Source organism: Camelus bactrianus, chromosome 21, assembly GCF_048773025.1.
Source record: "Camelus bactrianus isolate YW-2024 breed Bactrian camel chromosome 21, ASM4877302v1, whole genome shotgun sequence".
NCBI classification, from domain to species: Eukaryota; Metazoa; Chordata; class Mammalia; order Artiodactyla; family Camelidae; genus Camelus; species Camelus bactrianus.
In genome coordinates, this window is record NC_133559.1 from 20,664,435 (window position 1) to 20,681,097 (window position 16,663).

The 16,663-nt window shown below is 43.1% G+C and overlaps 1 long non-coding RNA gene across 7 annotated transcripts in view; it reads left to right on the plus strand.

Annotated features, from left to right (window-relative positions):
- The window catches only part of LOC105070279 (uncharacterized), a 309,633-nt gene extending 293,275 nt beyond the window's left edge, over positions 1-16,358 (plus strand). For 5 of the 7 annotated variants that reach the window (XR_012501383.1, XR_012501381.1, XR_012501384.1 and 2 more), the window contains 3 exons: positions 5,140-5,368; positions 8,445-8,732; positions 10,230-12,764. This is a non-coding gene — a long non-coding RNA (uncharacterized LOC105070279). The other 2 variants (XR_012501382.1, XR_012501385.1) reach the window with 2 other exon arrangements.
- Positions 16,359-16,663: the final 305 nt, after the last annotated feature.

A 16,663-nucleotide genomic window follows, 5' to 3' on the forward strand; every position in this document is an offset into this window, starting at 1 on the left:
GTTTCTTTTCAAATTATAGTTTCACCCACAATATAGAAATACACCTTCCATTGAGAAGGAAGATGGAGGGTATTAGATAAGGGAAGTCTATGCCAGGAAAGAGAAGTTGATCAGTAGCCCCTTCTGCCCTGATGGATTATGGGAAAGAGAAGAGAGTTGACTAAGTACTATGGATAGATCTTTCATTTCATTTCCCCCACTCAGGATGAACCCCAAGGAAAGGGACCCAGTGGGAAGATCCAAATGCATATTGGTGAAGATCCTGGGGGAGAGTGTCCAGAAAGATTGTTCTAAAGTATCTTTCCTTTTTCCCCAAGGCCTGTGCATGGTACTCAGCATATGACCAGAAGCTGAGGTGTTGATAGGAGCAGCATACTAACTAAGACCCAGGATCTGAAGGAGGTGGTTACTACATTTAAAATATCATATGATTTCCCTAGACTGTAGATTCTAGTCACAGGTATTTGCATGTCCTCCAAAAGGTCAAATGAAACCAGCTGCACCTGTAAGATCGCCAGTCCAGGGAGCATATCTGAGTGGCTGCCCCTGGACAGTGTCCGGAAGCGCTCAGAGGTTCTAGAGAATGTAACATGAGTTCCAATCGTTTGTCTCCCCTGTTGCCATGAGGTTACCCTTGGGAAAAAAGCAAGGTGGTAGGGGAGGCAGGAGGAGAGATGGGGAGGGGAAATTTGAAAAGCATTTGTCCAAAAAAACTGAGCCATTGAAAATACACTGTTCAAACTAGAAGAGCCTGTGATGCAAGAAAGAGGAAGCTGGAAGTCTCTGCCTTCCCCTCCAGAGGGAATGTGAGGAGATCATAAAGATCACACATGTAACAGACAATGAAGAAGCTAGTTTTCTTTGTACATCCAGGTAGAGTGTGAGTTCACTTGCGATCCGATTGTATCTTCTTACTTCCTCCCAGTCAGACAGAAATATAGGGTTCCCCCTTAGAGCTGAACTTGGGCTTACTCCCTCCAGCTGTTCTCTCACACTCTCATCTCCCTTCTTTCTCCCTCGGTGGTGCACCCCGCAGAAGTGCCAGGGCTACGGTCAACCTGGCGGTGCTTGCTCCCACTGCTAGGAACCTCCACGTCAGATCACATGGCCATGTTTTTAGTAAGACAGAGGACTCCAGGGCCTCTGTTTCCTCTGTCTTGAATGCCGTCCACCTCTTCCCCTTCACCACGTGACTGATTAGCTGAACTTAATAAATCCACATAAACATCTGTCTCCTATTCCCCATTCTGACTCAAAGCACCAGTCCTCTGGGCTCCCACAGCACCCCACCCATCTCCATCTTCCTCCCTCCAACAATATTGCATGTCTTCACTTACTTCTCTCTTTTCCCCACTGGAACACGAGCTCCTGGATGCCTGCCTGTTCCATGTTGTATTTGCCTTTTCTCAGTACCTAATCCAGTCGGTGGAAAACAGAGGGTATTAATTCTGGTACTGATTGTCTATTATTTTTGATTCTGTGTTTCAAATTTTACTTTGTACTTTTTATTCACTCAAATAATGGAGCAAGTACTGTAGGTCTAGTACTAAATAAAACCAACCCTGAAAGCTGATGAGCTTATAATTCTGTGGGGCAGATAAATACACTAAAATACAATGCGTTGAGTATTTAAGGGAAAAAAAAAAAAGCATTGTGGGAGTAGAATAGACAAAGCCCTAACTTTCATAAGAGATCAAGTTAGATTTCATATGGAAGGATATATTTTATATGAATCTCAAAAAATGAGTCAAATTCTGCAAGTAAAGCATAGGTGATATTGGGAGAGGGGATGGTCATTGAACAGTATGTGAAAAGCAAGGAAAGATAATTCAAGTTTACATGCTGAACATTTATTATTCCATCCAAGAGTTGAAAGGATGGGTACAGGTTGACTAAAAGCATTCACTGTATTTACTGGGTTGAATCTGGGAGGCATTTGAGTTACAACCCCACGTCCTAGACCTGAGCTTTCAGCACCAACTTAACTTCTAAGTGAAAGTACAGACTTAGTCATTATATTTAGATTGACAATGACTTTCATTTACCCATGCCATCATAAAAGGAAGTACAAAAGGATTTTCAGTGTCATCTCTTCCAGTTTCCCTGACAATATGGAGTCCTTCCTGGAGCATCCACATCAGAAGTTCACGCCACAGTCTGGCTCATTTTTTGGCCACGTTTCCTCTCAAATAAGATGCTAATGAGGATACACTGCTTGATCCTAGATGTCTTCTTTACTCAAAACTTTAATCTGTGTGAAGGTGGTATCAGAACATAGCTAGATTTCCTAACACTTGCTCCAGCTGGAGGAAACTCTTGACTACTTATGTGCGCTGTAACAGAACAATATCTTGCTTCGCTCTCTCATTTGTGTAGACTATACTTGGCTGTTTCCTCCTCTGGATGAGTAAGTCTCTGTCTCTTACATGTTTTGATATGTCTGTCATTCACTCAATCACTAATTATCCATACAATACATTTTCATTGAGCATCTATAATGAGATCTTAATTATAAATGTAAAACATAGACAATAGCAAGATAGACATCAAAAAGTCTATTTGAACAGATAAAGATACCTACAGTGAAGGCAAAATAATATAAACAATACAAGAAGAATATCATAACTGTAACTTCATAAAACATGTAATACTTTGAGACTAGCTGCCAAGTGAATGCTGAAGAAAATAGGTGATTTAAAGATTAGAGACAAAGAAAGCTTTCAGAGGTCAGTATGCATCAGGGAAATATCAGAGGTGAGGTGGGGTGTGGGGATTGCGGCGTGAGCTGAGAACAGGTGAATGGGTGGGGTGAGTGGTTACCCTTGGGGAGAGAGAAGGGGATGTGATTAGGGAAGGGCATGCAGAGGGCTTCTGGAGAGCCAGCAGTGTTCTAGTTTTTTTTAATTAGGTGGTGACTGAATGAGAGTTCATTCATTTTATGAAATTTTTTCTGTATGTGTTAAATTCCATATAAAATAGTTAGAGAAAGATCAATGGATGGAGGAGGTTCTATTAATTAAAAACAAAGTGCTCTTGAAGCCTCCACTGACACTGAGAAGTCAAAGATGCGTAAGGCAGTCATGGCTCTCAGGAAGCTCCCATCCTGTACACAGGGAGGACCAGTGGTGACTGGAGGTGAATCCAGAAAGGTTTCACTGGATTGGAACAAGACCATGAACACTCTGTACACAAAGCCAAGGCACTTCAACCTTCTCCAGTAAGTAGCAGAGAACCACTGGATGGTCTTAAGCAGATTTATGAAATGAGATTTTTGTTTTAGAAAACTAACTCTGGTCATAACCTAAAGTATGGATTGGAGAAATGAGACAGAACTCAGGGCCAGTATCTCTGACAAAGCCTTATATTGTTTTAACTTTCTCAGACACATGTTTTCCTTCCCTAACCATTTTGAACCTCTGAACAGTTGGGTCACAATCTTGGATTTTCCAGAACAGCGCACACAATCCTTGTGAGTAAACATAATAAATACAGTTTAGTTGCTTTAATCCTTTTTGTTGTTAGAGTAGAAAGAAAAAAGTAGAAATATTAGTTGACTATTTAGGAGGTCTTTAATCTTCTAAGGCCTACTGAGTTGTGTCCAATTTTATCAACATCATCTAGTCAGCTCCTAAATTTTTAATTTTCTCCTGATTGCATTTATCCCATCTCCAGCTCCTTAACTCCCCTTCACCATTCTAGGAAAATTTAGAGAGTTATTTACAGCAAATAAGCCCCCAACTGATGTATATCTCTATGAAAATATAATTTTAAATATATCTATTAATATATTTCATACATATATTTAAATATACATTTATATTTATATGTAAATATACTTATATTTACATATATATTTAAATATAAGTTTAAAGGGGGCCATAGCTCTCAGATTTTCTTATAGGCATTTGTGGGTGCTTGTTTGCAAGGTTACATTCAAGGGTTACTGCCCAGAACCCAGATTTTAGAAATTCTGATGGGAAAGAATGAGAGGAAGGGCAAAGGACCAGCAATCATGCCATTGATGTCAGCAGTTCCTCAACTCAGTAAAACTTGCATCACATCTACAGGGGAATATGAGCTATTTTTAGAATTTTGTTTCCTATGTTCTGACAAGAAACCTTCCCTTTTCTTTTTATATCAAGGGTTTTTTTAAGTGAATGGTTTTGAGTGGAAAATGCCCTAGAGCAGTAAGAGGAGGAAAGAAGCTCCAGATATCCTCACTGATGAGAACAGGAGTTCCAGTTTTTACAGGAATCTTGTGTGGTTCTGTGCATGTGTGTGCATGTGTTTTTGAAGTTGGAGTGGAAGAAAGAGAGGGTGGAGTTCAGAGAATTTTATTCTTCTCTGCTAATTCTCAACACACCCAGGATAAGGGGAAATTTTGGGAAGGGCCTGAGAAAGCATGGAAGGTCAGATACAAGCTGAGGCCCAGTTTGAAAAGCTATTTAAGACCCCCTCGCCTTAAACCAGCAGAGGTCATCCGGTGGTCAGGTTGGAAAGTCTCTACCCACCTCTGAGAGTGAAGTTCATGATGGAAACTTCACCAGGCCTTTAGCCAGAAAGAGAAGCATATCCTATGGGGGGAAAAAACCCCTTCTAAGTATGTCTGTCTACTCCTAACTTTCTCAAGTCCAGGTTTGAAAAAATAAATCGAGACCCCTGTACCACCTTCTATGTATTTGAAAGTTCTAAGTCAACCTAAGTGGCTGTTAAATTAGATATGTTTTTATCATCTTACTTGGATTATAATAGTTTGGGAGACCAAGTTCAAATTCAGAATTTTCAGACTCTGCTCAGAGTTCTGTTCTTGACTATGGTAGCATGAGAGAGCTGCTCCCGGACCCCCCAGACCACGGTCTGCTCCCCATTTCCGTAATGTGATGAGCCACGAACACATAACGAGTACCCCAGCCTGCCTGTCCATAGACCCACAAAGAGTAATTCTATGGCTGCTCTTGGGTCTAGGCTTGGGTCATCCCTTGGATGAATTTTACAGAGAGAAAGAGGGAGAAAGAGGGTGAGCTCATGAGTCACAGCGCAAGTAACTGGTGGCTGGGAGGAGAAGAGTGGGGAGACTGAATGCCCAAAGCAAACTGTATCTTAACTCAGCTTGGGGTGAGCGTACTTTCTCTGATTCAGCCTCAGATTTCACACCGGACAGACTTCACAGTAGGATAAACCCAGAGGAAGTCTAGGAGAAACAGCTGTTTTTATCAAGAGGGAGCCGAGCTCCTTAAAAGAGCTGAAAGAACTCAGGAACCAGAAAACTGAATTGTGGTCTCATATCTATCACTCATCCCCCAAACTTGTGGGGCCGTGGGAAAGCATGAATGGAGATCCTCACACCACACATCCAGCTACGTGAAAGGTAAAATCAAGTTTCAGATTGTTAAATAAAATATGTCCCATCCTGTTACTTTGACAAATACGCCTTCATAATGGTCTTGAAGGCCAGGTACAAATTCAGAATTCTTGGCCTCTTCAAAGTTGGTGTGGAAAATCATGGCACCAAGAGCCCCTCCCTGCCCCACACCCTGACCCTTGCTCTTCCATCCCTTGGCTCCTTCCTGCACACTGAGGGATCTCACACACATGTGTATCAACATCCAAGGTATGTCCACAGCCCACCCTACTCCCTCCCACTTCCTATCCTTGATATAAACTGCTTAGAGGCCTAAGGATATGCACACGACCAGTATGGTTCACTCACTGGAGGACTGACCCAGGGGAAAGGCCCCAGCAGGTAAGTCTAGAAGCAGCTAAGCATGGTAGGCCACAGGCTCCAGGTAGGCATATCTACTTGGCCCTGCCAACTCCTCGCCGGGGAAGGGTGCAGCCAAGGACAGGCTGCCAGTACTACTACATACGCACCTGCCCCCCAAGAACAACCTGCCCCTGGAGGCCTTCCTCAGGCATTTGAACTCTATCATTGACCCCAGGGAGAAGAATCTGAATGAGATGTTGCTTTGAGAGCCACCATGATTCAGGCTTCTCAGCCTTCTTGTACCCTGAAAACTCGTCCAGTGGGGACAGGAAATTGGGAGCTGAAAAGCTTGACCAATTCAGGCTACCTGCTGAGGAGAACCGTCAGCTATTGGGAAGACATGTGCTTCTAGATCTCAGGGCTGGGAAGTCTCTGAGGCTTTATCCTTGGCCAAGAAGTTACCGCTGTGGCATGTAATAACAAGTGGGGAAGATGAAAGAAAATTTTATCAACTTTTATTAATAAAAAATAAATTTTGTACTGGTAAAAGAATAGACAAATAGATCAATGGAATATAATAGAGAACCCAGAAATAGACCCACATAAATATAGTCAACTAATCTTTGACAAAGGGCAAAGGCAATACAATGGAGCAAAGATAGTCTTTTCAACAAATGGTGCTGGAGCAACAGGACATCTACATGCCAAAAAAAAAAAAAAAAAATCTAAACACAGACATTACACCCCTCATAAAAATTGACTCAAAATGGACCACAGACCTAGATGTAAAAGGAGAAACTATAAAACTCCTAGAAAATAACACAAGAGAGAACATCAGAGAAATGACCTCAAGTTTGGTGACGGCATTTCGATACCACACCAAAGGCATGGTCCATGGAGGAGCTGATAAACTGGACTTCATTAAAATTAAAATGTTCTGCTCTGTTCAGGATGCTGTCAAGAGAATGAAAAGACGGGTCCCAGACTGGGAAGACATATTTGCAAAAGATATGTCTGATAAAGGACTATTATTCAAAATATATGAAGAACTCTTAAAACTTAACAGTAAGAAAACAAACAACCCAATTAAAAAAAAATAGGCCAAAGATCTTAATCATCACCTCACCAAGCAAGATACGCAGATGGCCAATAGGTATATGAAGAAAATGCTCCACATTACAACCGAGAAATGCGGATTTTTTAAAAATGAGTATGACATACCTATAAGAACGGCCAAAATCCAGAACGCTGGCAACATCAAACGCTGGTGAGGATGTGAGGCAATGGGAACTCTTAAACACTGCTGGCAGAAATGCAAAATGGTCCAGCCACGTTGGAAGACAGTTTGGCAGTTTCTTATAAAATTGAACATACTCTTACCATATGATCCAGCAATATGATCTGGCAGTTGCACCGCTTGGCATTTACTTAACAGAACTGAAAACTTACAGCCACAGAAAAACCTACATGTGCATGCTTATAGCAGCTGATTCATGACTGCCAAAACCTGGAAGCAACCAAGATGTCCTCTAGGAGGAGAGCAGATAAATCAACTGTAGTCTATCCAGACAGTGGAATATTATTCAGCACTAAAAAGAAATGAATGAACTATTAAAGCCATGAAAAGACATGGAGGAAACAGAAGCCCATATTACTAACTGAAAAAAGCCAACCTGAGAAAGTTACATATTGTATGATCCTAACTATGTAACATTTTGGAAACGTCAAAACTATATAGACAGTAAACAGATCAGCAGTTGCCAGGGGATGGGGGAAGGGAGGGATGAACAGGTGTCGTAATACATTTGTCCATAAAATACACAACACCAAGAGCAAACACTAATGGATACTATGGTTTTGGGGTGATTATGATGTGTCAGTGTAGGTTCATCAATTGGAACAAATGAATCACTCTGGTGGGGGGGGTATTAATAATGGGGGAGTTTATGCATATGTAGGGGTAGGGGAAATTTAGGAAATCTTTGTACCCTCCTTTTAATTTTGCTATGAACTTAAAACTTCTCTAAAAAGTAAAGTCTACTTAAAAAAAAAAAAAGCACCTAGACAAAACAGAAACCAAAAAACCCACAAATTTGGATCAATCATGCTACATAAAGGATTGAATTATCTTTCTATTCTCTATATGGGCTGTATTATCAATAATACTTATCAGCCATAAATGTAGGGATGATTATGGCAGAGGAATATAAGACAGACACTGTTTCAACCTTATTTTTAAAAAATACTTTGCTATAGACAAATTTGTGTCCCCTCAACATTTGTACGTTGAAATCCTAACCTTTGATGTCATGGTATTAGGATGGTGGAGCTCTCATGAATAGATTAGTGCCCTAATAAAACAGACCCCGGAGACCTTCCTCACCCCTTCTGCCAGGTGAGGACGTGGTGAGAAGGCGGCTGTCTGTGACCCAGAAAGTCCCCACCATATGTGAAATCTGCCTCGATCTTAAACTTCCTAGCCTCTAGAAATGTGAAAATTTCTGTTGTTTGTAAATCACCCAGTCTATCATTTTCTGTTACAGGAGCCTAAAAGGACTAAGATAGAAATCCAGGAAGAAAAACAAATGAACAAAACAACACACAGTCCCAGTGCCCTACCCTTTTCTACCATTTCTGTGTAATAATTGTTAGTAGTTTTTGAGCATTCACTGTGTTCCAGATACTAGTGTGCTTGTTTTATGTTGATTATCTCATGCAATCCTCTTTATTCCCATTTCAGAGATGGGCAGGAAGAGGTTAAAGAACATGCCAGAAGGCACACACAGACAGTACTTGATGGAGCTAGGACTTGAACCCAGGTGTCCGGTTCTCGAGAACACACTCTTACGCACTGGGCCTCACCGTCTTCCTGGATCCTCACTTAGCATGGAAAGAAAAAGCCATGTACTAGTCCCAGCTTCGAGTCCTGCAGCCCTGGGCTGATGGATTTGATCTCGTGTCCTCATCTGTAAAACAGAGGAAATGGCATCTCTCTCCTGGGGCTGTTATGAAAACTGGAGGAAATAAGGTATGAAAAGTGCCTAGCACAGTGACAGCACAATGCTAGGTGTTCAATAATGGTTGGTTCCTCCCTTCCCTCTTTCCTTCCTTCCTTCTTTTCCTGGCTACTTGGCTATTTTCTTTGCTTTCTTTTGGCTACTTTAATGTGTAATTCACAGAAATAATATTGATTTTCCTTTGGGCATATTTACTAACCAAACACGTCCCGCTACCTGCCCTATCTTGTTTCTACTGTGACCACATGTAGGCTCATTCTGTTTGCTTTTGTCCTAGGCCAGCACAAATCTTTTTTTGTTAGGGGGAGGAGAAAGCAGGGTGTCATTTACGAATTAAGTAAATGAAAGTACTAGGCCCCGTGGGCCATCGTAACTCTGTCATCACTCTTGGAAATGCTCTTACCAAGCGCAAGTCATTTTCGCCAGAGTCAGCAGTTCTGCTTTGACGCAGGACAGAGTAATCCCGAGGAAGTCTGTGCTTCAGTTCCTGCACATACGGTTTAAGGGTGGCGTTCATCTAGTCTGGGCTGCCTCCTCCTTTCTGAAACTACGAGCCTCATGAGCTGCAGGTCTCTGATTTTCCAGGTGGGTCACAGGATCTGGAGGGTCAATTTCCTTTCCTATTTTTAAAATAAAAGCATTTTATCCTTTGCTCAAGGTGATCAAAAGAGCCTTCCATAAATGGGGGAAAAAAGAAGAATTGACTCCTTAAAATCAGAGGAGCAGAGTGATCAGAGACGTATTTCATCCCCAGCGGCTGTGTCTCCATTCAGTGGGTGGATTCAAGACAGAAAAGTCTGAGTTGCTTGCTCCTTCCACTGGGCAGGGATTTCCCTCTTTCCTAACCGAAAGACAAACTGTTCCACCCACCAGAGATCCCTCCCGGGCTGGCCCGATCTATGTGCGTCACGTCTGCTTCCTCCCTGCCCCAGTTGCATCACAGAAGCAGAAGCCCAGGAGGGAGCTCCTCCCTGCCAGTTTCTCCCAGTTGTTACCACTTCGAAAAGGGAAACCAGCCAGCTGCTTCCTTTACTTAGCACATTCCCCAGGGAGCGGCAGCTACCTGCTGGATTCCCCGCTCTCGGGAGCCTAGGGCTCCGAAGCATAGCCCAGCTTCCTGCTTTCAGGCTTCAGAGCCCAGCCCCACCCTCCAATCTTTGTTGACCTGCCTTTATTACCTGAACTGCCAGGTTCTTCAGTAGTCAGTTAAGATTCCTCCTCCCTAATACCCAAATAAGGAGGCTGGTTCCTGTTCCTGGAGAGACTGAGGGCCCTGGAGTAGACACCAGGTGATTCTGACACCGGGGACTTGGAATAATGATTCTTCTTGAAATCTGCAAAATATGCAAATGGAACCCTGACTCATGCCTAAGGGTGGCTTTGCACCTACCAACTGTCCACCCCCTTCCCTTTCTGAACTCCTTGTTATGTAAAGCCTGAGAAGGATTTTTTTTAAGCCTGGAAAGGACACCCCAGCAGGTTCTCTTTAATTTCTGGTGCACCTATAGGTTGAAGGAGACTCCAGTTTGCAGACCTGGCTATGAACATCCGATTACACAGCCAGCATCCCAGCTTAACCCTCTCCTCCCTCTGGTTTGGATACGTTGAAGAGTGGTACCCTTCTCAGCTGAACGCTGCGGAACTATGTCATGGACTCTCTGCCTGGGTTTGCTGGCCTTGCACAGACTCCTCAGGCACGCCTTGCCCTCAGGCAGGGAGAGCGGAGCCAGGTTCTTATGAATGAAGAGGAAAGAATCGTCACAGGACACACCTCACTGCGCCTTTTCTTAGCTGGCTTCCCAGGTATTGACTTGTGCTAACAAAGAAAGGGAAATTTCTTGGGTGGAAGTTTCCACACCTTAGGATAAGCTTGCTCAATCCTGAAGCCTATAAGGAATGTTCTGCCCATAATCAATGAGTTCTAACTTAATTCCTTGCATTCTTTCTTGCATTCCAAACATTGTTAGCCGGGACACATACCTAAAGGGTGATTTGCAGAAAGAAAAATAAAATATTTAACACCACGTACTTTTTCCACTGAATACTCCAACATATTACCTTCTTAAATTCAAGTTATCAGATATTTTCATAAAGTTCAGGATCTTGTCTTCATTGCTGAGAACTAGCCTCAAAAAAATTTTTTTAAGTAAAGAAGAGTCTCAAAGAATAAAAAAAAATTTTAACTTTTTTGAGGGCACATTTTTGGGGTCAAGGACAAAGCTAGAAACAACTAGATGTCATCAGTCTTTCAGTCAAATACTATTCCAAGCAGACAGAACTGAAGAGAGTGCTCCCCACAGGCTTTATGGCTGCCTCACTGGAGATCCAAAACTCACTTTCTGACTGCTGTGGAATGGCTCACACACAACCCTTATGGCTAAGGGGGAGCTAGCTAGGTCAACGACGTAACAAAACTCAGCTGGAACCAGGCACTCAGTGTTGTCAAGACTCTCTTTCAGGCTCTTCTGCATCCCTCTACATATGGACCTCATCCTCTCTCACTGCTGAGTGGCTTTCTCCATATTTGGGTAAAACACAGTCACCAACTACACTTGAATTTGACTTCTTGCAACCTCTACCACCAGAGATAGTCTAACTGATCTCTCTCTCCATACCTCCCCCCTCCCCAATCTCTCTCCTCAAGCACAAAGATCCTTGGGCAGAGAATTCATTGATTCAGCTTAGGAGACCCAGGGCACGGTCTACTCTGACCAGACACTTGGAACAATGAAATACGGTCATGGACAATCAAAATGGTTTGAAAGGCTGGAGTGTGGAAATAACCAGTGGCTAAGATCATGCCTGGCCCCCTAGAACAGATTTGAGTTTTACTTCAAAGGTAATGAAGGAATCATTGAACGATATTAAGCAAGTGGCAGAAGAGAGTATATATTAATGAGCGCACTGTAATGTGGCAGAGAAGGCTTGAGTGGTTGAGTCAGTTCAGCCAGGCATCAGTGAGCTACAGTGTCTCCCTTCCACATGTCTGTGCCTTAGGCAAGACTCAGACCCGGAGCAGCCACAACAGGGGCCAGATCAACAGCCAGGATGCTGTGCCCCTTGCATTGGATGGGCAGAACCCAGTGGAACACCCTGATACCTGACCAAGGGGAGAGGGAGGGAACATTTGTGGTTTCTGCTCTCGAGGAGGCCTTGTCCCCACGCCCTCTCTGCCCCATGCTAGCTGTGAGAGAATGCACAACAGTGGTACTAGGGAGCAGCCTTCATTTCTTTCCCTGGAGTTATGACTCACCCTCAAGTAAGGGGAAAAAAATATATTTAATTTCATGTTTAGGTGTGAAGGAAAAGCCGGGCTGGGCTAACTCGTAAATCTAAATTAATAAGTGTCAGTTTGCTGATTCCCTGCTCATGTTTGTTTTTTTGTTTTTTTTTTTTTTTTGCTAGCCAGCTGGATATTCAGAGAGACATATCTGGCTTGGAGTGTCGGTTAGCTGCCTCCCTGCCTCTGCTTTTGTGATAATGATGCTGCTAAAGCTGTTCCATGCCTACTGGCCGAATACCCCAAGCTTGTAATTAGCCCTATAACACCTCATGCGCACGTCTTGGAGGTGCTCAGAGCTTTGGAGCAGAAACCCCTCTGAGCCCGCCGGCGTAATAAATCTGAGTACTCCAACCCTCCAAGTGGTGCTTGTTTCTTGGCTGGCCTGTCATTTCCGTAACATGGAAACAGCTGCAGAAGTATCTCTTCTCAAGTGTAGGGGAGGAAAATGTTTTCCTCAACCCTCTTAGGCTCTCTGGCTGGGCCTGAAAATTAAACTAACAAAGACAGATTTACAGGAGAAAAGCATACAACTTATGTAAGCTTTACATGACACTGGAGTCTCTATAGGGAAATGAAAACCTGAAGAGAGAGTTAAGCCTGAGTGTTTCCATACTAAGTTCAATGAAAAGTGGAGAGTCATGGAAAAACATGATGGGACAAAGGGATGTGAGCTAAGGGTGGTAAACTGGGGAAGACTTAGCAAGGCCTATCCCTTCAGATTCCTCTCAGTGTCCCTCCATCTGCAGAAATAACAATGCTTTCTTCCCCCACGTATAGGGAGGGCTGCTTCAAGAGGGAAGGAGGAGTTCAGAATCTTCTCTGCACCGGTTCTCAAATGCCTCCAGTTTAAAGTATTCAAAATGCCAAGGCACCACATTTTGGAGTAACGTGTTCTGAATCCCATCAAGTGACCTCTTTTGGAAGCTGTTTTCACCTCTTCCCTAACTTGCCTTTTGAGGAGGAAAATCTTGTTGTTTATATTGTCTAATTGCTGTAGGTCCGTTTGCCCCTTGCTTCCTTCTCAGAAATATTACTGGTTATTTCTCATGAATGGTCTATGCCCAGCAGCTCTAGGGAGGGGGCCGTGGCTCGTCCATGTGGCTGCTGAACCACGCCACAGATGGGGTTAAAAGCTGCTGAACATAAACCCTCTCTGTCCTGCCATTGGGCCATTCCATTATCTGCTTGCTACTTTCCTCCTTAATGAGAAATAAGCTTCGACATATGCAATAGATCGATCTGTCTAAGAAATTCGGCTTTAATAGAAGACTGTCCAAAGGCATCCTTGCTGGACCTGGTAACCACAGCCAGCAAGTGTGGATCAGACTTGGGCCTCCTCAGAAGCCATAAAGACAGCCACATAAACCCCATGGTCCCTCAGCTCCTGGCTTTTCTTTAATCAGCTCTCATTGATGAGGGGGGTGGGAAACTAAGCATGTGATAAAACGTACTTTGGATTTTACCTCAGGACCATTTTAATGACATATTGCTCAGTAGAGCCCAATCAAAAGGTTGAAAACAACCTACTTATGTAAATTACCCCCCCCCAAGAAGGCCTTTTTTTGTGTCAAACGAGAGAAAGTTTGGCTGAACCTTCAATTCATCAAGACTGGGAGAGAGGGTGGGTCCATAAGCATCTGAGGCATTTGGCCTGATGGACACAGCATTCTTCCCTTTGATCACCCACATCGTGGAGCTTCCTGACTTCCAGCTGCAGCTACAGTTGTGAGTCCTGGTCCCAGGAGTGAACACAGCCCCTGCCACCCACCGTGGTAAACGGTGTTCAGCTGTTCCTCTGTTCTCTCTCACTCTCCTCACGCCTAACTCTGAGGAGGACACTTTGGGTGGCCCAAGATCCAGACCATCAATAAATCATTCCAGCAGAGTGATTGACACCCCCATTTCTCCCTGGTACACACCATTTTGCAGTTTCTGGCTTGCAATTATAAATCTGCTACGTGGGGAGGAAGTGGCATGTTTTATTTATTTCTGCATCCCCAGGGCCTCACTCACTATCCACTGCACACGTTTGCCGAATTCAGTTTATTTGATTTTGAAAGAATTTTATCTTTAACAAAACACACACCTGTCCTTTATTGCTATCACAGCATGTTAGAAAGAGATGCCTGCCCCTTCATCTCACTCATAGGAGGGACGTGGACTTTCCAGGGGCTACTGAAAGCACTTAACATGTGACCACTATGGGTCATAAGGGTTTGAGGTCTAATATGTACAGAGAATCTCAACTCAGAAAAGGAGCTGACTGCCCTGGTGGCAGGCGCAGGGAAAGTACTGTTACACTGATACTAGCCAACACGACTCGAGTTTGTCAGGACAAGGGATGTTGATGGGAACCAGGTGTAAGAGCTCATCCTGGGGGCTTGTCCTTTACATACAGCCTCCCAGAGAGGCAGCAGAACTCCAGCAGCAGAACACTGGGAATGAAAGCCGGATTACCAGAAACTACAGGAGGAAAATCCCTGTTCAGGACAAGGGGACTGATGTCTGAGAGACTTGATCTTAGCTTCCAAAGAACCGCGAAGCACTCCATGAAAGACTCTGCTGCAAATGTCTGCCATATTTAAACTGACTCTATTTGGTCAGTTCAATGGATATTTTTCTGTCCCTTTTACACTTCTAGACCAGAAAGTTGGGGAAAGATGAGAAGACAGAGAGATGGAGAAGCAGCCAACCACATTCCCCTTTCCCACTGGAAGTTCCAGGCTGAAACAGGCTGATCCAGGAGTAAGAGGAGGAAGCCATTAAATCACATTTTGATATCTGTTTAATGTCTTCCACTGGATATTCTGATTACTGACTTCAGACTGTGTTGGTTTCTTAAAGTGACCATACCCCCTGAACATAAAAGCCTTGGGATCCACCAGAGTTTCCATCAGCAGATAGGGAAAGATTTCCTCTACTAAATAAATATTAAAGAGATGGAGGGAAAAACAAACAGCCCAATCCAAAAATGGGCAAAAGACCTAAACAAGCAATTCTCCAAGGAAGACATACAAATTATCAATAGGCACATGAAAAAAATGCTCAATATCACCAATTATCAGAGAACTGCAAATCAAAACTACAAGGAGGTATCACCTCACAGGTCATAATGGCCATCATTCAAAAATCCACAAATGACAAATGCTGGGGAGGCTGTGGAGAAAAGGAAACCCTCCTACACTGCTGGTGGGAATGCAGTTTGGTGCAGCCACTGTGGAAAACAGTATGGAGATTCCTCAAAAGACTAGGAATAGACTTACCATGTGACCCAGGAATCCTGCTCCTGGGCATATACCCAGAAGGAACTCTACTTCAAAAAGACACCTGCACCCCAATGTTCATAGCAGCACTATTTACAATAGCCAAGACATGGAAGCAGCCTAAATGGCCATCAACAGATGACTGGATAAAGAAGAGGTGGTATATTTATACAATGGGATACTAATCAGCCATAAAAAACGACAACATAACGCCATTTGCAGGAACATGGATGTCCCTGGAGAATATCATTCTAAGTGAAGTAAGCCAGAAAAAGAGAAAAATACCATATGAGATTGCTCATATGTGGAATCTAAAAAAAAAAAAGAACACAAATACAAAACAGAAACAGACAGACTCACAGACATAGCATACAAACTTGTGGTTGCCAAGGGGGAGGGGGTTTGGAAGGGACAGACTGGGAGTTCAAAATTTGTAGATACTGACAGGCATATGTAGAATAGATAAACAAGATTATACTGTATAGCACAGGGAAATATATACAAGATCTTGTGGTAGCTCACAGCAAAAAAAATGTGACAATGAATACATGTATGTTCATGTATAACTGAAAAATTGTGCTCTACACTGGAATTTGACACAACATTGTAAAATCACTATAACTCAATAAAAAATGTTTAAAAAAAAAGGGATGGAGGGAGACAATGAACTTTGTACTCTGCTTGTATCGTGAGTTACACATGGTCACTCTACTGCTTAGACGTCATGTGATCCACTCAGTAACAGTGAGGAATGAAGGGTAGGTCTGACACCAAGACCTACGAGGGTTATATAGACACAGAAGAATGTCATCTAAGTCTCTTAGTTGCAAAAGACAACCTCCTGTGGCTAGTTGAAGCAGAAAAGGAATTTATTATGGGATATTAGGTAGCCCAAATGGAGAAATAAACTTACGGTTGATCTTCCAAAAACCCCTCCTGGAACTTTGCCACAGAACAGCTCTTCCACCACTGGTCCCAGAACCTAGCCACTGCCAGCTGCACCCAGCCTTTTTCCTCACATGGTTTTATTCCAAAATTGCATGTCTGATTAGTGGAGTCTACATTACAGGCCAGCACCACCCTACTTAACAAAGGTGGGAACATAACAGGAGAGCAATCAAATTATAGGGTCTTCTAAATAGATTTTGGACAGCCACAAATGACAGATGTCCTTATTCTGATTTATTCTGGTTGTCATCCTGTTGGTCAGTTCAATGGATATTTTTCTGTTCCTTTTACACTCCTAGACCAGAAAGTTGGGGAAAGATGAGAAGACAGAGAGATGGAGAAGCAGCCAACCACGTTCCCCTTTCCCACTGGAAGTTCCAGGTTGAAACAGGCTGATCCGGGAGTAAGCCATTAAATGTACAGTGCAACAAATTCTTGACCTTTTTTC